Raw genomic sequence first — 20,732 nt, 5'->3', positions numbered from 1 at the left:
CCTCCTTTGTCTCGTTTCACTCTCTTTCACCCTCCTTTGTCTCGCTTCACTCTCTTTCACACTCCTTCGTCTCGTTTCACCCTCTATCACCCTCCTTCGACTCGTTTCACACTCTTTCACCTTCCTTCGTCTCGTTTCACCATCTTTCACCCACCTTCCTCTCGTTTCACTCTCTTTAACCCTCCTTTGACTCGTTTCACTCTATTTCACCCTCCTTCGTCTCGGTTCACTCTCTTTAACCCTCCTTTGACTCGTTTCACTCTATTTCACCCTCCTTCGTCTCGTTTCGCTCTCTTTAACCCTCCTTCCTGTCGTTTCACTCTCTTTAACCCTACTTCATCTCGTTTCACTCTCTTTAACCCTCCTTCGACTCGTTTCACTCTATTTCACCCTCCTTCGTCTCGTTTCACTCTCTTTCACCCTCCCTTAACTCTTTTCTCTCTCTTTAACCCTCCCTCGACTCGTTTCATTCTCTTTCACCCTCCTTCATCTCGTTTCACTCTCTTTAACCCTCCTTCGTCTCGTTTCACTCTCTTTAACACCACTTCATCTCGTTTCACTCTCTTTAACTCTCCTGCGTCTCGTCTCACCCTCCTTCGTCTCGATTCACCCTCTTTAACTCTCCTTCGTCTCGTTTCTTCCTCTTTAACCCTCCTTCGTCTCGTTTCACCCTCTTTAACCCTCCTTCGTCTCGTTTCAACCTCTTTAACCCTCCTTCGCCTCGTTTCACTCTGTTTAACCCTCCTTCGTCTCGTTTCACCGCTTAACTCTCTTTCATATCGTTTCACACTCTTTAACCCTCCTTCGTCCATTTCGCCCTCTTTAACCCTCCTTCGTCTCGTTTCGCCCTCTTTAACCCTCCTTCGTCTCGTTTCACCCTCTTTAACCCTCCTTCGTCTGGTTTCGCTCTCTTTCACCCTCCTTCATCTCGTTTCGCTTTCTTTCACCCTACTGTGTCTCGTTTCGCTCTCTTTCAATCCCCTGCGTCTCGCTTCGCTCCCTTTCACCGTCCTTCGTCTCGTTTCGCTCTCTTTCACCCACCTTCGTCTAGTTTCGCTCTCTTTCACCCTCCTTCGTCTCGTTTCGCTCTCTTTCACCCTCCTTCGTCCCGTGTCACTCTCTTTCACCCTCCTTCATCTCGTGTCGCTCTCTTTCACCCTCCTTCATCTCGTTTCGCTCTCTTCAACCCTCCTTCATCTCGTTTCACCCTCTATCACCCTCCTTCGACTCGTTTCACTCTCTTTCACCCTCCTTCGTCTCGTTTCACTCTCTTTCACCCTCCTTCATCTCGTTTCACTCTCTTTCACCCTCCTACATCTCGTTTCACTCTCTTTATCGCTCCTTCGTCTCGTTTCACTCTCTTTCACCCTCCTTCATGTCGTTTCAATCTCTTTCGCCCTCCTTCGTCTCGTTTCACCCTCTATCACCCTGCTTCGACTCGTTTCACACTCTTTCACCTTCCTTCGTCTCGTTTCGCTCCCTTTCACCGTCCTTCGTCTCGTTTCGCTCTCTTTAACCCTCCTTCATCTCGTTTCACTCTCTTTTAGCCTCCTTTGACTCGTTTCACTCTCTTTCACCCTCCTTCGTCCCGTGTCGCTCTCTTTCACCCTCCTTCGACTCGTTTCACTCTCTTTCACCCTCCTTCGTCTCGTTTCACTCTCTTTCACCCTCCTTCATCTCGTTTCGCTCTCTTTCACCCTCCTTCATCTCGTTTCACTCTCTTTCACCCTCCTTCCTGTCGTTTCACTCTCTTTAACCCGACATCATCTCGTTTCACTCTCTTTAACCCTCCTTTGACTCGTTTCACTCTATTTCACCCTCCTTCGTCTCGTTTCACACTCTTTTACCCTCCTTCCTCTCGTTTCACTCTCGTTAACCCTCCCTCGTCTCATATCACCCTCTTTAACCCTCCTTCATCTCGTTTCACTCTCTTTAACTCTCCTTCGTCTCGTCTCACCCTCCTTCATCTCGATTCACCCTCTTTAACCCTCCTTCGTCTCGTTTCGTCCTCTTTAACCTTCCTTCGTCTCGTTTCACCCTCTTTAACCCTCCTTCGTCTCGTTTCAACCTCTTTAACCCTCCTTCGCCTCGTTTCATTCTGTTTAACCCTCCTTCGTCCATTTCGCCCTCTTTAACCCTGCTTCATCTCGTTTCGCCCTCTTTAACGCTCCTTCGTCTATTTTCACCCTCTTTAACACTCCTTCATCTGGTTTTGCTCTCCATTACCCTCCTTCGTCTCGTTTCGTTTTCTTTCATTCTACTTTGTCTCATTTCGCTCTCTTTCACTCCCCTTCGTCTCGTTTCGTTCCCTATCACCGTCCTTCGTCTTGTTTCGCTCTCTTTCACCTTCCTTCATCTCGTTTCGCTCTCTTTCACCCTCCTTCATCTCGTTTCGCTCTCTTTCACCCTCCTTCGTCCCGTGTCGCTCTCTTTCACCCTCCTTCATCTCGTTTCGCTCTCTTTCACCCACTTTCATTTCAGTTCGCTCTCTTACACACGCCTTTGCCTCGTTTCGCTCTCTTTCACCCTCCTTCGTCTCGTCTTGCTCTCTTTCACACTCATTCGTCTCGTATCGCTCTCTTTCAACCTCTTTCGTCTCGTTTCACTCTCTTTCACCCTCCTTCAACTCGTTTCGCTCTCTTTCACCCTCCTTCGTCTCGTTTCACACTCTTTATCCCTCCTTCGTCTCGTTTCACTCTCTTTCACCCTACTTCGTGTCGTTTCAATCTCTTTCACCCTCCTTCGTCTCGTTTCACTTTCTTTCACCCTCCTTCGTGTCATTTTGCTTTCTTTCACCCTTCTTCGTGTCGTTTTGCTCTCTTTCTCCCTCCTTGGTCTCATTTCACTCTCTTTCACCCTCCTTTGTCTCGTTTCACTCTCTTTCACCCTCCTTTGTCTCGCTTCACTCTCTTTCACCCTCCTTCATCTCGTTTCACACTCTATCACCCTCCTTCGACTCGTTTCACTCTCTTTCACCTTCCTTCGTCTCGTTTCACCCTCTTTCACCCTCCTTCGTCTCGTTTCACTCTCATTAACCCTCCTTCGTCTCGTTTCACCCTCTTTAACCCTCCTTCATCTCGTTTCACACTCTTTAACCCTCCTTCATCTCGTTTAACTCTCTATAACCCTCCTTTGTCTCGTTTCATTCTCTTTACCCCTCCTTGTATTCGTTTCGCTCTCTTTAACCCTCCTTCGTCTCGTTTCACTCTCTTTTGCCCACCTTCCTCTCCTTTCACTCTCTTTAACCCTACATCATCTCGTTTCACTCTTTAACCCTCCTTTGACTCGTTTCACTCTATTTCACCCTCCTTCGTCTCGTTTCACACTCTTTTACCCTCCTTCCTCTCGTTTCACTCTCGTTAACCCTCCCTCGTCTCATTTCACCCTCTTTAACCCTCCTTCATCTCGTTACACTCTCTTTAACCCTCCTTCGTCTCGTTTCACTCTCTTTAACCCCACTTCATCTCGTTTCACTCTCTTTAACTCTCCTTCGTCTCGTCTCACCCTCCTTCGTCTCGATTCACCCTCTTTAACCCTCCTTCATCTCGTTTCGTCCTCTTTAACCTTCCTTCGTCTCATTTCACCCTCTTTAACCCTCCTTCGTCTCGTTTCAACCTCTTTAACCCTCCTTCGCCTCGTTTCATTCTGTTTAACCCTCCTTCGTCTCGTTTCACTGCTTAACCCTCTTTCATATCGTTTCACACTCTTTAACCCTCCTTCGTCCATTTCGCCCTCTTTAACCCTCCCTCGTCTCGTGTCGCCCTCTTTAACCCTCCTTCGTCTCGTTTCACCCTCTTTAACCCTCCTTCATCTGGTTTAGCTCTCTATCACCCTCCTTCGTCTCGTTTCGTTTTCTTTCACCCTACTTTGTCTCGTCTCGTTTCGCTCTCTTTGAACCTCCTTCGTCCCGCTCTTTTTCACCTGCTTCGTCTCGTTTCGCTCTCTTTCACCCTCCTTCTACTCGTTTCGCTCTCTTTCACCCTCCTTCATCTCGGTTAGCTCTCTTTCACCCTCCTTCATCTCGTTTAGCTCTCTTTCACCCTCCTTCGTCTTGTTTTGCTCTCCTTCACCCTCCTTCATCTCGTTTCGCTCTCTTTCACCCTCCTTCATCTCGTTTCGCCCTCTTTCACCCTCCTTCATCTTGCTTCGCTCTCTTTCACCCTCCTTTGTATCGTTTCGCTCTCTTTCACCTTCCTTCGTCTCGTTTCGCTCTCTTTCACCCTCCTTTGTCTTGTTTCGCTCTCTTTCACCTTCCTTCGCCTCGTTTCACTCTCTTTCTCGCTCCTTCATCTCGTTTTGCTCTCTTTCACCCTCCTTCATCTCGTTTCGCTCTCTTTCACCCTCCTTCGTCTCGGTTCGCTCTCTTTCTCCTTCCTTCGCCTCGTTTCACTCTCTTTCACACTCCTTCGTCTCGTTTCGCTCTGTTCCACTCTCCATCGTCTCGGTTCGCTCTCTTTCTCCTTCCTTCGCCTCGTTTCACTCTCTTTCACACTCCTTCGTCTCGTTTCGCTCTCTTCCACTCTCCTTCGTCTCGTTTCGCTCTGATTCACCCTCCTTCGTCTCGTTTTGCACTCTTTCACCCTCCTTCGTCTCGTTTCGCTCTCTTCCAACCTCCTTCGTCTCGTTTCACCCTCTTTCACCCTCCTTCGTCTCGTTTCGCTCGGTTTGACCCTCCTTCGTCTCGTTTCGCTCTTTTTCACCCTCCTTCACCTCGTTTCGCTCTCTTTCACCCTCCTTCATCTCGTTTCGCTCTCTTTCACCCACCTTTGTCTCGTTTCGCTCTCTTTCACACTCCTTCATCTCGTTTCGCTCTCTTTCACCTTCCTTCGTCTCGTTTCGCTCTCTTTCACCCTCCTTTGTCTTGTTTCGCTCTCTTTCACCCTCCTTCATCTTGTTTCGCCCTATTTCACCCTCCTTCGTCTCATTTCACTCTGTTTGACCCTCCTTCGTCTCGTTTCGCTCTCTTTCACCCTCCTTCGCCTCGTTTCGCTCTCTTTCACCCTCCTTCATCTCGTTTCACTCTCTTTCACCCTCCTTCGTTTCGTTTCGCTCTCTTTCAACATCCTTCGCCTCGTTTCGCTCTCTTCCACACACCATCATCTCGTTTCGCCCTCTTTCACCCTCCTTCGTCTCGTTTCGCTCTGTTTGACCCTCCTTCGTTTCGTTTCGCTCTCTTTCACCCTCCTTCGCCTCATTTCGCTCTCTTTCACCCTCCTTCATCTCGTTCCACTCTCTTTCACCCTCCTTCATCTCGTTTCGCTATCTCTCACCCTCCTTCGTCTCGTTTCGCTCTCTTCCACCCTCCTTCGTCTCGTTTCGCCCTCTTTCCCCCTTCTTCATCTCGTTTCGCTCTCTTTCACCCTCCTTCGTCTCGTTTCGCTCTCTTTCACCCTCCTTCGTCTCGTTTCGCTCTCTTTCACCTTCCTTCGTCTCGTTTCGCTCTCTTTCCCCCTCCTTTGTCTTGTTTCACTCTCTTTCACCCTCCTTCGTCTCGTTTGCCTCTCTTTCACCCTCCTTCGTCTCGTTTCGCTCTCTTTCACCTTCCTTCAACTCGTTTCGCTCTCTTTCACCCTCCTTCGTCTCGGTTAGCTATCTTTCACCCTCCTTCGTCTCGTTTCGCTCTCTTTCACCCTCCTTCGTCTCGTTTTGCTCTCTTTCACCCTCCTTCGACTCGTTTCCCTCTCTTTGACCCTCCTTCGTCTCGTTTCACTCTCTTTTACCCTCCTTCATCTCGTTTCGCTCTCTTTCACCCTCCTTCGTCTCGTTTCCCTCTCTTTGACCCTCCTTGGTCTCGTTTCGCTCTCTTCTACTCTCCTTGGTCTCGTTTCGCACTCTTTCACCCTTCTTCATCTCGTTTCGCTCTCTTTCACCCACCTTTGTCTCGTTTGACTCTCTTTCACCCTCCTTTGTCTCATTTCGCTCTCTTTCACCTTCCTTCGTCTCGTTTCGCTCTCTTTCATCCTCCTTTGTCTTGTTTCGCTCTCTTTCACCCTCCTTCACCTCGTTTGGCTCTCTTTCACCCTCCTTCGTCTCGTTTCGCTCTCTTTCACCTTCCTTCTACTCGTTTCGCTCTCTTTCACCATCCTTCTTCTCGGTTCGCTCTCTTTCACCTTCCTTCGCCTCGTTTCACTCTCTTTCACCCTCCTTCATCTCGTTTCGCTCTCTTTCACCCTCCTTCATCTCGTTCAACCCTCTTTCACCCTCCTTCATCTCGTTTCGCTCTCTTTCACCCTCCTTCATCTCGTTCAACCCTCTTTCACCCTCCTTCGTCTCGTTTCACTCTGATTCACCCTCCTTCGTCTCGTTTTGCACTCTTTCACCCTCCTTCGTCTCGTTTCGCTCTCTTCCAACCTCCTTCGTCTCGTTTCACCCTCTTTCACCCTCCTTCGTCTCGTTTCGCTCGGTTTGACCCTCCTTCGTCTCGTTTCGCTCTCTTTCACCCACCTCCGTCTCGTTTCGCTCTCTTTCACACTCCTTCATCTCGTTTCGCTCTCTTTCACCTTCCTTCGTCTCGTTTCGCTCTCTTTCACCCTCCTTTGTCTTGTTTCGCTCTCTTTCACCCTCCTTCATCTTGTTTCGCCCTATTTCACCCTCCTTCGTCTCATTTCACTCTGTTTGACCCTCCTTCGTCTCGTTTCGCTCTCTTTCACCCTCCTTCGCCTCGTTTCGCTCTCTTTCACCCTCCTTCATCTCGTTTCACTCTCTTTCACCCTCCTTCGTTTCGTTTCGCTCTCTTTCAACATCCTTCGCCTCGTTTCGCTCTCTTCCACACACCATCATCTCGTTTCGCCCTCTTTCACCCTCCTTCGTCTCGTTTCGCTCTGTTTGACCCTCCTTCGTTTCGTTTCGCTCTCTTTCACCCTCCTTCGCCTCATTTCGCTCTCTTTCACCCTCCTTCATCTCGTTCCACTCTCTTTCACCCTCCTTCATCTCGTTTCGCTATCTCTCACCCTCCTTCGTCTCGTTTCGCTCTCTTCCACCCTCCTTCGTCTCGTTTCGCCCTCTTTCCCCCTTCTTCATCTCGTTTCGCTCTCTTTCACCCTCCTTCGTCTCGTTTCGCTCTCTTTCACCCTCCTTCGCCTCGTTTCGCTCTCTTTCACCTTCCTTCGTCTCGTTTCGCTCTCTTTCCCCCTCCTTTGTCTTGTTTCACTCTCTTTCACCCTCCTTCGTCTCGTTTGCCTCTCTTTCACCCTCCTTCGTCTCGTTTCGCTCTCTTTCACCTTCCTTCAACTCGTTTCGCTCTCTTTCACCCTCCTTCGTCTCGGTTAGCTATCTTTCACCCTCCTTCGTCTCGTTTCGCTCTCTTTCACCCTCCTTCGTCTCGTTTTGCTCTCTTTCACCCTCCTTCGACTCGTTTCCCTCTCTTTGACCCTCCTTCGTCTCGTTTCACTCTCTTTTACCCTCCTTCGTCTCGTTTCGCTCTCTTTCACCCTCCTTCGTCTCGTTTCCCTCTCTTTGACCCTCCTTGGTCTCGTTTCGCTCTCTTCTACTCTCCTTGGTCTCGTTTCGCACTCTTTCACCCTTCTTCATCTCGTTTCGCTCTCTTTCACCCACCTTTGTCTCGTTTGACTCTCTTTCACCCTCCTTTGTCTCATTTTGCTCTCTTTCACCTTCCTTCGTCTCGTTTCGCTCTCTTTCATCCTCCTTTGTCTTGTTTCGCTCTCTTTCACCCTCCTTCACCTCGTTTGGCTCTCTTTCACCCTCCTTCGTCTCGTTTCGCTCTCTTTCACCTTCCTTCTACTCATTTCGCTCTCTTTCACCATCCTTCTTCTCGGTTCGCTCTCTTTCACCTTCCTTCGCCTCGTTTCACTCTCTTTCACCCTCCTTCATCTCGTTTCGCTCTCTTTCACCCTCCTTCATCTCGTTCAACCCTCTTTCACCCTCCTTCGTCTCGTTTCCCTCTCTTTCACCCTGCTTCGTCTCGTTTCGCCCTCTTTGAACCTCCTTCGTCTCGCTCTTTTTCACCTGCTTCGTCTCGTTTCGCTCTCTTTCACCCTCCTTCTACTCGTTTCGCTCTCTTTCACCCTCCTTCATCTCGGTTAGCTCTCTTTCACCCTCCTTCGTCTCGGTTATCTATCTTTCACCCTCCTTCATCTCGTTTCGCTCTCTTTCACCCTCCTTTGTCTCGTTTCACTCTCTTTCACCTTCCTTCGCCTCGTTTCACTCTCTTTCTCCCTTCTTCGTCTCTTTTCGCTCTCTTTCACCCTCCTTCGTCTAGTTTCGCTCTCTTTCACCCTCCTTCATCTCGTTTCGCTCTATTTCACCCTCCTTCATATCGTTTCGCTCTCTTTCACCCTCCTTCGTCTCGTTTCGCTCTCTTTCACCCTCCTTCTACTCGTTTCGCTCTTTTTCACCCTCCTGCATCTCGGTTAGCTCTCTTTCACCCTCCTTCGTCTCGTTTAGCTCACTTTCACCCTCCTTCGTCTTGTTTTGCTCTCCTTCACCCTCCTTCATCTCGTTTCGCTCTCTTCCACCCTCCTTCGTCTCGTTTCGCCCTTTTTCACCCTCCTTTGTCTCGTTTCGCTCCCTTTCACCCTCCTTCGTCTCGTTTCACTCTCTTTCACCTTACTTCGCCTGGTTTCACTCTCTTTCACACTTCTTCGTCTCGTTTCCCTCTCTTTCACCCTCCTTCATCTCGTTTCGCTCTCTTTCACCCTCCTTCATCTTGTTTCGCTCTCTTTCACCCTCCTTTGTATCGTTTCGCTCTCTTTCACCTTCCTTCATCTCGGTTCGCTCTCTTTCACCCTCCTTTGTCTCGTTTCACTCTCTTTCTCCCTCCTTCGTCTCGTTTCGCTCTCTTTCACCCTCCTTCGTCTAGTTTCGCTCTCTTTCACCCTCCTTCATCTCGTTTCGCTCTATTTCACCCTCCTTCATCTTGTTTCGCTCTCTTTCACCCTCCTTCGTCTCGGTTCGCTCTCTTTCTCCTTCCTTCGCCTCGTTTCACTCTCTTTCACACTCCTTCGTCTCGTTTCGCTCTCTTCCACTCTCCATCGTCTCGGTTTGCTCTCTTTCTCCTTCCTTCGCCACGTTTCACTCTCTTTCGCACTCCTTCGTCTCGTTTCGCTCTTATACACTCTCCTTCGTCTCGTTTCGCTCTCTTTCACCCTCCTTCGTCTCGCTTTGCACTCTTTCACCCTCCTTCGTCTCGTTTCGCTCTCTTCCACCCTCCTTCGTCTTGTTTCACCGTCTTTCACCCTCCTTCGTCTCGTTTCGCTCTTTTTCACCCTCCTTCACCTCGTTTCACTCTCTTTCACCCTTGTTCGTCTCGTTTCGCTCTCTTTGACCCTCCTTCGTCTCGTTTCGCTCTCTTCTACCCAGATTCGTCTCGTTTCGCCCTCTTTCACCCTCCTTCATCTCGTTTCGCTCTCTTCCACCCACCTTCATCTCGTTTCGCTCTCTTTCACACTCCTTCATCGCGTTTCGCTCTCTTTCACCTTCCTTCGTCTCGTTTCGCTCTCTTTCACCCTCCTTTGTCTTGTTTCGCTCTGTTTCACCCTCCTTCATCTCGTTTCGCCCTATTTCACCCTCCTTCGTCTCGTTTCGCTCTGTTTGACCCTCCTTCGTCACGTTTCGCTCTCTTTCACTCTCCTTCGCCTCGTTTCGCTCTCTTTCACCCTCCTTCGTCTCGTTTCGCTCTCTTTCACCCTCCTTCATCTCGTTTCGCTCTCTTTCCACCTCCTTCGCCTCGTTTCGCTCTCTTCCACACACCATCGTCTCGTTTCGCCCTCTTTCACCCTCCTTCGTCTCGGTTCGCTCTCTTTCACCTTCCTTCATCTCGTTTCACTCTCTTTCACCCTCCTTCGTCTCGTTTCGCTCTCTTTCACCCTCCTTCATCTCGTTCCACTCTCTTTCACCCTCTTTCATCTCGTTTCGCTATCTCTCACCCTCCTTCGTCTCGTTTCGCCCTCTTTCACCCTCCTTCTTCTCGGTTCGCTCTCTTTCACCTTCCTTCGTCTCATTTCACTCTCTTTCACCCTCCTTCGTCTCGTTTCGCTCTCTTTCACCCTCCTTCATCTCGTTCCACCCTCTTTCACCCTCCTTCGTCTCGTTTCGCTCACTTTCACCCTGCTTCGTCTCGTTTCGCTCTCTTTTAACCTCCTTCGTCCCGCTCTTTTTCACCTGCTTCGTCTCGTTTCGCTCTCTTTCACCCTCCTTCTACTCGTTTCGCTCTCTTTCACCCTCCTTCATCTCGGTTAGCTCTCTTTCACCCTCCTTCATCTCGTTTAGCTCTCTTTCACCCTCCTTCGTCTTGTTTTGCTCTCCTTCACCCTCCTTCATCTCGTTTCGCTCTCTTTCACCCTCCTTCATCTCGTTTCGCCCTCTTTCACACTCCTTCATCTCGTTTCGCTCTCTTTCACCTTCCTTCGTCTCGTTTCGCTCTCTTTCACCCTCCTTTGTCTTGTTTCGCTCTCTTTCACCCTCCTTCATCTCGTTTCGCCCTATTTCACCCTCCTTCGTCTGGTTTCAATCTGTTTGACCCTCCTTCGTCTCGTTTCGCTCTCTTTCACCCTCCTTCGCCTCGTTTCGCTCTGTTTCACCCTCCTTCATCTCGTTTCACTCTCTTTCACCCTCCTTCGTTTCGTTTCGCTCTCTTTCAACATCCTTCGCCTCGTTTCGCTCTCTTCCACACACCATCATCTCGTTTCGCCCTCTTTCACCCTCCTTCGTCTCGTTTCGCTCTCTTTCACCCTCCTTTGTCTCGTTTCGCTCTCTTTCACCTTCCTTCGCCTCGTTTCACTCTCTTTCTCGCTCCTTCATCTCGTTTTGCTCTCTTTCACCCTCCTTCATCTCGTTTCGCTCTCTTTCACCCTCCTTCGTCTCGGTTCGCTCTCTTTCTCCTTCCTTCGCCTCGTTTCACTCTCTTTCACACTCCTTCATCTCGTTTCGCTCTCTTCCACTCTCCATCGTCTCGGTTCGCTCTCTTTCTCCTTCCTTCGCCTCGTTTCACTCTCTTTCACACTCCTTCGTCTCGTTTCGCTCTCTTCCACTCTCCTTCGTCTCGTTTCGCTCTCATTCACCCTCCTTCGTCTCGTTTTGCACTCTTTCACCCTCCTTCGTCTCGTTTCGCTCTCTTCCAACCTCCTTCGTCTCGTTTCACTCTCTTTCACCCTCCTTCGTCTCGTTTCGCTCGGTTTGACCCTCCTTCGTCTCGTTTCGCTCTTTTTCACCCTCCTTCACCTCGTTTCGCTCTCTTTCACCCTCCTTCATCTCGTTTCGCTCTCTTTCACCCACCTTCGTCTCGTTTCGCTCTCTTTCACACTCCTTCATCTCGTTTCGCTCTCTTTCACCTTCCTTCGTCTCGTTTCGCTCTCTTTCACCCTCCTTTGTCTTGTTTCGCTCTCTTTCACCCTCCTTCATCTCGTTTCGCCCTATTTCACCCTCCTTCGTCTCGTTTCACTCTGTTTGACCCTCCTTCGTCTCGTTTCGCTCTCTTTCACCCTCCATCGCCTCGTTTCGCTCTCTTTCACCCTCCTTCGTTTCGTTTCGCTCTCTTTCAACATCCTTCGCCTCGTTTCGCTCTCTTCCACACACCATCATCTCGTTTCGCCCTCTTTCACCCTCCTTCGTCTCGTTTCGCTCTGTTTGACCCTCCTTCGTTTCGTTTCGCTCTCTTTCACCCTCCTTCGCCTCGTTTCGCTCTCTTTCACCCTCCTTCATCTCGTTCCACTCTCTTTCACCCTCCTTCATCTCGTTTCGCTATCTCTCACCCTCCTTCGTCTCGTTTCGCTCTCTTCCACCCTCCTTCGTCTCGTTTCGCCCTCTTTTCCCCTTCTTCATCTCGTTTCGCTTTCTTTCACCCTCCTTCGTCTCGTTTCGCTCTCTTTCACCCTCCTTCATCTCGTTTCGCTCTCTTTCACCCTCCTTCGTCTCGTTTCGCTCTCTTTCCCCCTCCTTTGTCTTGTTTCACTCTCTTTCACCCTCCTTCGTCTCGTTTGCCTCTCTTTCACCCTCCTTCGTCTCGTTTCGCTCTCTTTCACCTTCCTTCAACTCGTTTCGCTCTCTTTCACCCTCCTTCTTCTCGGTTAGCTATCTTTCACCCTCCTTCGTCTCGTTTCACTCTCTTTCACCCTCCTTCATCTCGTTTTGCTCTCTTTCACCCTCCTTCGACTCGTTTCCCTCTCTTTGACCCTCCTTCGTCTCGTTTCACTCTCTTTCACCCTCCTTCGTCTCGTTTCGCTCTCTTTCACCCTCCTTCGTCTCGTTTCCCTCTCTTTGACCCTCCTTGGTCTCGTTTCGCTCTCTTCTACTCTCCTTCGTCTCGTTTCGCACTCTTTCACCCTTCTTCATCTCGTTTCGCTCTCTTTCACCCACCTTTGTCTCGTTTGACTCTCTTTCACCCTCCTTCGTCTCATTTCGCTCTCTTTCACCTTCCTTCGTCTCGTTTCGCTCTCTTTCATCCTCCTTTGTCTTGTTTCGCTCTCTTTCACCCTCCTTCACCTCGTTTGGCTCTCTTTCACCCTCCTTCGTCTCGTTTCGCTCTCTTTCACCTTCCTTCTACTCGTTTCGCTCTCTTTCACCCTCCTTCATCTCGGTTAGCTCTCTTTCACCCTCCTTCGTCTCGTTTCGCTCTCTTTCGCCCTCCTTAATCTCGTTTCGCTCTCTTTCACCCTCCTTCATCTCGTTTTACTCTCATTCACCCTCCTTCGTCTCCTTTCGCTCTCTTCCACCCTCCTTCGTCTTGTTTCGCTCTCTTTCACCCTCCTTCGCCTCGCTTCGCTCTCTTTCTCCCTCCTTCGTCTGGTTTTGCTCTCTTTCACCCTCCTTCGTCTCGTTTCGCTCTCTTTCCGCCTCCTTCGTCTCGTTTCGCTCTCTTTCCGCCTCCTTCGCCTCGTTTCGCTCTCTTTCACCTTCCTTCGTCTCGTTTCGCTCTCTTTCACCCTCCTTTGTCTTGTTTCGCTCTCTTTCACCCTCCTTCATCTCGTTTCGCCCTATTTCACCCTCCTTCATCTCGTTTCACTCTGTTTGACCCTCCTTCGTCTCGTTTCGCTCTCTTTCACCCTCCTTCGCCTCGTTTCGCTCTCTTTCACCTTCCTTCGTCTCGTTTCGCTCTCTTTCACCCTCCTTTGTCTTGTTTCACTCTCTTTCACCCTCCTTCGTCTCGTTTGCCTCTCTTTCACCCTCCTTCGTCTCGTTTCCCTCTCTTTCACCCTCCTTCGTCTCGTTTCGCTCTCTTTCACCCTCCTTCGTCTCGTTTCCCTCTCTTTGACCCTCCTTCGTCTCGTTTGACTCTCTTTCACCCTCCTTCGTCTCGTTTCGCTCTCTTTCACCCTCCTTCGTCTCGTTACCCTCTCTTTGACCCTCCTTGGTCTCGTTTCGCTCTCTTCTACTCTCCTTCGTCTTGTTTCGCTCTCTTTCACCCTTCTTCATCTCGTTTCGCTCTCTTTCACCCACTTTTGTCTCATTTGACTCTCTTTCACCCTCCTTCGTCTCATTTCGCCCTCTTTCACCCTCCTTCATCTCGTTTCGCTCTCTTTCACCCACCTTCGTCTCGTTTCGCTCTCTTTCACACTCCTTCATCTCGTTTCGCTCTCTTTCACCTTCCTTCGTCTCGTTTCTCTCTCTTTCACCCTCCTTTGTCTTGTTTCGCTCTCTTTCACCCTCCTTCATCTCGTTTCGCCATATTTCAACCTCCTTCGTCTCGTTTCGCTCTGTTTGACCCTCCTTCGTCTCGTTTCGCTCTCTTTCACTCTCCTTCGCCTCGTTTCGCTCTCTTTCACCCTCCTTCGTCTTGTTTCGCTCTCTTTCACCCTCCTTCGCCTCGCTTCGCTCTCTTTCCCCCTCCTTCGTCTCGTTTCGCTCTCTTTCACCCTCCTTCGTCTCGTTTCGCTCTCTTTCCGCCTCCTTCGTCTCGTTTCGCTCTCTTTCTGCCTCCTTCGCCTCGTTTCGCTCTCTTTCACCTTCCTTCGTCTCGTTTCGCTCTCTTTCACCCTCCTTCATCTCGTTTCGCCCTATTTCACCCTCCTTCGTCTCGTTTCACTCTGTTTGACCCTCCTTAATCTCGTTTCGCTCTCTTTCACCCTCCTTCATCTCGTTTCACTCTCATTCACCCTCCTTCGTCTCCTTTCGCTCTCTTCCACCCTCCTTCGTCTTGTTTCGCTCTCTTTCACCCTCCTTCGCCTCGCTTCGCTCTCTTTCTCCCTCCTTCGTCTGGTTTTGCTCTCTTTCACCCTCCTTCGTCTCGTTTCGCTCTCTTTCCGCCTCCTTCGTCTAGTTTCGCTCTCTTTCCGCCTCCTTCGCCTCGTTTCGCTCTCTTTCACCTTCCTTCGTCTCGTTTCGCTCTCTTTCACCCTCCTTTGTCTTGTTTCGCTCTCTTTCACCCTCCTTCATCTCGTTTCGCCCTATTTCACCCTCCTTCATCTCGTTTCACTCTGTTTGGCGCACCTTCGTCTCGTTTCGCTCTCTTTCACCCTCCTTCGCCTCGTTTCGCTCTCTTTCACCTTCCTTCGTCTCGTTTCGCTCTCTTTCACCCTCCTTTGTCTTGTTTCACTCTCTTTCACCCTCCTTCGTCTCGTTTGCCTCTCTTTCACCCTCCTTCGTCTCGTTTCCCTCTCTTTCACCCTCCTTCGTCTCGTTTCGCTCTCTTTCACCCTCCTTCGTCTCGTTTCCCTCTCTTTGACCCTCCTTCGTCTCGTTTGACTCTCTTTCACCCTCCTTCGTCTCGTTTCGCTCTCTTTCACCCTCCTTCGTCTCGTTTCCCTCTCTTTGACCCTCCTTGGTCTCGTTTCGCTCTCTTCTACTCTCCTTCGTCTTGTTTCGCTCTCTTTCACCCTTCTTCATCTCGTTTCGCTCTCTTTCACCCACTTTTGTCTCATTTGACTCTCTTTCACCCTCCTTCGTCTCATTTCGCCCTCTTTCACCCTCCTTCATCTCGTTTCGCTCTCTTTCACCCACCTTCGTCTCGTTTCGCTCTCTTTCACACTCCTTCATCTCGTTTCGCTCTCTTTCACCTTCCTTCGTCTCGTTTCTCTCTCTTTCACCCTCCTTTGTCTTGTTTCGCTCTCTTTCACCCTCCTTCGCCTCGTTTCGCTCTCTTTCACCTTCCTTCGTCTCGTTTCGCTCTCTTTCACCCTCCTTTGTCTTGTTTCACTCTCTTTCACCCTCCTTCGTCTCGTTTGCCTCTCTTTCACCCTCCTTCGTCTCGTTTCCCTCTCTTTCACCCTCCTTCGTCTCGTTTCGCTCTCTTTCACCCTCCTTCGTCTCGTTTCCCTCTCTTTGACCCTCCTTCGTCTCGTTTGACTCTCTTTCACCCTCCTTCGTCTCGTTTCGCTCTCTTTCACCCTCCTTCGTCTCATTTCCCTCTCTTTGACCCTCCTTGGTCTCGTTTCGCTCTCTTCTACTCTCCTTCGTCTTGTTTCGCTCTCTTTCACCCTTCTTCATCTCGTTTCGCTCTCTTTCACCCACTTTTGTCTCATTTGACTCTCTTTCACCCTCCTTCGTCTCATTTCGCCCTCTTTCACCCTCCTTCATCTCGTTTCGCTCTCTTTCACCCACCTTCGTCTCGTTTCGCTCTCTTTCACACTCCTTCATCTCGTTTCGCTCTCTTTCACCTTCCTTCGTCTCGTTTCTCTCTCTTTCACCCTCCTTTGTCTTGTTTCGCTCTCTTTCACCCTCCTTCATCTCGTTTCGCCATATTTCAACCTCCTTCGTCTCGTTTCGCTCTGTTTGACCCTCCTTCGTCTCGTTTCGCTCTCTTTCACTCTCCTTCGCCTCGTTTCGCTCTCTTTCACCCTCCTTCGTCTTGTTTCGCTCTCTTTCACCCTCCTTCGCCTCGCTTCGCTCTCTTTCCCCCTCCTTCGTCTCGTTTCGCTCTCTTTCACCCTCCTTCGTCTCATTTCGCTCTCTTTCCGCCTCCTTCGTCTCGTTTCGCTCTCTTTCTGCCTCCTTCGCCTCGTTTCGCTCTCTTTCACCTTCCTTCGTCTCGTTTCGCTCTCTTTCACCCTCCTTCATCTCGTTTCGCCCTATTTCACCCTCCTTCGTCTCGTTTCACTCTGTTTGACCCTCCTTCGTCTCGTTTCGCTCTCTTTCACCCTCCTTCGTCTCGTTTCGCTCTCTTTCACCTTCCTTCGTCTCGTTTCGCTCTCTTTCACCCTCCTTTGTCTTGTTTCGCTCTCTTTCACCCTCCTTCATCTCGTTTCGCCCTATTTCACCCTCCTTCGTCTCGTTTCACTCTGTTTGACCCTCCTTCGTCTCGTTTCGCTCTCTTTCACCCTCCTTCGCCTCGTTTCGCTCTCTTTCACCCTCCTTCATCTCGTTTCACTCTCTTTCACCCTCCTTCGTTTCGTTTCGCTCTCTTTCAACATCCTTCGCCTCGTTTCGCTCTCTTCCACACACCATCATCTCGTTTCGCCCTCTTTCACCCTCCTTCGTCTCGTTTCGCTCTGTTTGACCCTCCTTCGTTTCGTTTCGCTCTCTTTCACCCTCCTTCGCCTCGTTTCGCTCTCTTTCACCCTCCTTCATCTCGTTCCACTCTCTTTCACCCTCCTTCATCTCGTTTCGCTATCTCTCACTCTCCTTCGTCTCGTTTCGCTCTCTTCCACCCTCCTTCATCTCGTTTCGCCCTCTTTCCCCCTTCTTCATCTCGTTTCGCTTTCTTTCACCCTCCTTCGTCTCGTTTCGCTCTCTTTCACCCTCCTTCGTCTCGTTTCGCTCTCTTTCACCTTCCTTCGTCTCGTCTCGCTCTCTTTCCCCATCCTTTCTCTTGTTTCACTCTCTTTCACCCTCCTTCGTCTCGTTTGCCTCTCTTTCACCCTCCTTCGTCTCGTTTCGCTCTCTTTCACCTTCCTTCAACTCGTTTCGCTCTCTTTCACCCTCCTTCGTCTCGGTTAGCTATCTTTCACCCTCCTTCGTCTCGTTTCGCTCTCTTTCACCCTCCTTCATCTCGTTTTGCTCTCTTTCACCCTCCTTCGACTCGTTTCCCTCTCTTTGACCCTCCTTCGTCTCGTTTCACTCTCTTTCACCCTCCTTCGTCTCGTTTCGCTCTCTTTCACCCTCCTTCGTCTCGTTTCCCTCTCTTTGACCCTCCTTGGTCTCGTTTCGCTCTCTTCTACTCTCCTTCGTCTCGTTTCGCACTCTTTCACCCTTCTTCATCTCGTTTCGCTCTCTTTCACCCACCTTTGTCTCGTTTGACTCTCTTTCACCCTCCTTCGTCTCATTTCGCTCTCTTTCACCTTCCTTCGTCTCGTTTCGCTCTCTTTCATCCTCCTTTGTCTTGTTTCGCTCTCTTTCACCCTCCTTCACCTCGTTTGGCTCTCTTTCACCCTCCTTCGTCTCGTTTCGCTCTCTTTCACCTTCCTTCTAATCGTTTCGCTCTCTTTCACCCTCCTTCATCTCGGTTAGCTCTCTTTCACTCTCCTCCGTCTCGTTTCGCTCTCTTTCACCCTCCTTAATCTCGTTTCGCTCTCTTTCACCCTCCTTCATCTCGTTTCACTCTCATTCACCCTCCTTCGTCTCCTTTCGCTCTCTTCCACCCTCCTTCGTCTTGTTTCGCTCTCTTTCACCCTCCTTCGCCTCGCTTCGCACTCTTTCACCCTCATTCGTCTCGTTTCGCTCTCTTTCACCCTCCTTCGTCTCGTTTCGCTCTCTTTCCGCCTCCTTCGTCTCGTTTCGCTCTCTTTCCGCCTCCTTCGCCTCGTTTCGCTCTCTTTCACCTTCCTTCGTCTCGTTTCGCTCTCTTTCACCCTCCTTTGTCTTGTTTCGCTCTCTTTCACCCTCCTTCATCTCGTTTCGCCCTATTTCACCCTCCTTCGTCTCGTTTCACTCTGTTTGACCCTCCTTCGTCTCGTTTCGCTCTCTTTCACCCTCCTTCGCCTCGTTTCGCTCTCTTTCACCTTCCTTCGTCTCGTTTCGCTCTCTTTCACCCTCCTTTGTCTTGTTTCACTCTCTTTCACCCTCCTTCGTCTCGTTTGCCTCTCTTTCACCCTCCTTCGCCTCGTTTCCCTCTCTTTCACCCTCCTTCGTCTCGTTTCGCTCTCTTTCACCCTCCTTCGTCTCGTTTCCCTCTCTTTGACCCTCCTTCGTCTCGTTTGACTCTCTTTCACCCTCCTTCGTCTCGTTTCGCTCTCTTTCACCCTCCTTCGTCTCGTTTCCCTCTCTTTGACCCTCCTTGGTCTCGTTTCGCTCTCTTCTACTCTCCTTCGTCTTGTTTCGCTCTCTTTCACCCTTCTTCATCTCGTTTCGCTCTCTTTCACCCACTTTTGTCTCATTTGACTCTCTTTCACCCTCCTTCGTCTCATTTCGCCCTCTTTCACCCTCCTTCATCTCGTTTCGCTCTCTTTCACCCACCTTCGTCTCGTTTCGCTCTCTTTCACACTCCTTCATCTCGTTTCGCTCTCTTTCACCTTCCTTCGTCTCGTTTCTCTCTCTTTCACCCTCCTTTGTCTTGTTTCGCTCTCTTTCACCCTCCTTCATCTCGTTTCGCCATATTTCAACCTCCTTCGTCTCGTTTCGCTCTGTTTGACCCTCCTTCGTCTCGTTTCGCTATCTTTCACTCTCCTTCGCCTCGTTTCGCTCTCTTTCACCCTCCTTCATCTTGTTTCGCTCTCTTTCACCCTCCTTCGCCTCGCTTCGCTCTCTTTCCCCCTCCTTCGTCTCGTTTCGCTCTCTTTCACCCTCCTTCGTCTCGTTTCACTCTCTTTCCGCCTCCTTCGTCTCGTTTCGCTCTCTTTCCGCCTCCTTCGCCTCGTTTCGCTCTCTTTCACCTTCCTTCGTCTCGTTTCGCTCTCTTTCACCCTCCTTTGTCTTGTTTCACTCTCTTTCACCCTCCTTCATCTCGTTTCGCCCTATTTCACCCTCCTTCGTCTCGTTTCACTCTGTTTGACCCTCCTTCGTCTCGTTTCGCTCTCTTTCACCCTCCTTCGTCTCGTTTCGCTCTCTTTCACCTTCCTTCGTCTCGTTTCGCTCTCTTTCACCCTCCTTTGTCTTGTTTCACTCTCTTTCACCCCCGTTCGTCTCGCTTGCCTCTCTTTCACCCTCCTTCGTCTCGTTTCGCTCTCTTTCACCCTCCTTCGTCTCGTTTCGCTCTCTTTCACCCTCCTTCGTCTCGTTTCCCTCTCTTTGACCCTCCTTCGTCTCGTTTGACTCTCTTTCACCCTCCTTCGTCTCGTTTCGCTCTCTTTCACCCTCCTTCGTCTCGTTTCCCTCTCTTTGACCCTCCTTGGTCTCGTTTCGCTCTCTTCTACTCTCCTTCGTCTTGTTTCGCTCTCTTTCACCCTTCTTCATCTCGTTTCGCTCTCTTTCACCCACTTTTGTCTCATTTGACTCTCTTTCACCCTCCTTCGTCTCATTTCGCCCTCTTTCACCCTCCTTCATCTCGTTTCGCTCTCTTTCACCCACCTTCGTCTCGTTTCGCTCTCTTTCACACTCCTTCATCTCGTTTCGCTCTCTTTCACCTTCCTTCGTCTCGTTTCGCTCTCTTTCACCCTCCTTTGTCTTGTTTCGCTCTCTTTCACCCTCCTTCATCTCGTTTCGCCCTATTTCACCCTCCTTCGTCTCGTTTCGCTCTGTTTGACCCTCCTTCGTCTCGTTTTGCTCTCTTTCACTCTCCTTCGCCTCGTTTCGCTCTCTTTCACCGTCCTTCGTCTCGTTTCGCTCTCTTTCACCCTCCTTCGTCTCGTTTCGCTCTCTTTCCACCTCCTTCGCCTCGTTTTACAAAATGATCAGAGGGTTAGATAGGGTGGACAGTGAGAGCCTTCTCCCGCGGATGGAAATGGCTAGCACGAGGGGACATAGCCTTAAACTGAGGGGTAATAGATATAGGACAGAGGTCAGGGGTAGGTTCTTTACGCAAAGAGTAGTGAGGCCGTGGAATGCCCTACCTGCTACAGTAGTGAACTCGCCAACATTAAGGGCATTTAAAAGTTTATTGGATAAACATATGGATGATAATGGTATAGTGTAGGTTAGATGGCTTTTGTTTCGGTGCAACATCGTGGGCCGAAGGGCCTGTACTGCGCTGTATTGTTCTATGTTCTATGTTCTATGTTTCGCTCTCTTCCACACACCATCGTCCCGTTTCGCCCTCTTTCACCCTCCTTCGTCTCGGTTCGCTCTCTTTCACCTTCCTTCATCTCGTTTCACTCTCTTTCACCCTCCTTCGTCTTGTTTCGCTCTCTTTCACCCTCCTTCATTTCGTTCCACTCTCTTTCACCCTCTTTCATCTCGTTTCGTTATCTCTCACCCTCCTTCGTCTCGTTTCGCCCTCTTTCACCCTCCTTCTTCTCGGTTCGCTCTCTTTCACCTTCCTTCGTCTCGTTTCACTCTCTTTCACCCTCCTTCGTCTCGTTTCGCTCTCTTTCACCCTCCTTCATCTCGTTCCACCCTCTTTCACCCTCCTTCGTCTCGTTTCGCTCTCTTTCACCCTGCTTTGTCTCGTTTCGCTCTCTTTGAACCTCCTTCGTCCCGCTCTTTTTCACCTGCTTCGTCTCGTTTCGCACTCTTTCACCCTCCTTCTACTCGTTTCGCTCTCTTTCACCCTCCTTCATCTCGGTTAGCTCTCTTTCACCCTCCTTCATCTCGTTTAGCTCTTTCACCCTCCTTCGTCTTGTTTTGCTCTCCTTCACCCTCCTTCATCTCGTTTCGCTCTCTTCCACCATCCTTCGTCTCGTTTCGCCCTTTTTCACCCTCCATTGTCTCGCTTCGCTCTCTTTCACCCTCCTTCGTCTCGTTTCACTCTCTTTCACCTTCCTTCGCCTGGTTTCACTCTCTTTCACCCTTCTTCGTCTCGTTTCCCTCTC

The sequence above is a fragment of the Scyliorhinus torazame genome, chromosome 19, assembly GCF_047496885.1.
Source record: "Scyliorhinus torazame isolate Kashiwa2021f chromosome 19, sScyTor2.1, whole genome shotgun sequence".
Taxonomy (NCBI): domain Eukaryota; kingdom Metazoa; phylum Chordata; class Chondrichthyes; order Carcharhiniformes; family Scyliorhinidae; genus Scyliorhinus; species Scyliorhinus torazame.
Note: the sequence above shows the minus strand (reverse complement) of the source record.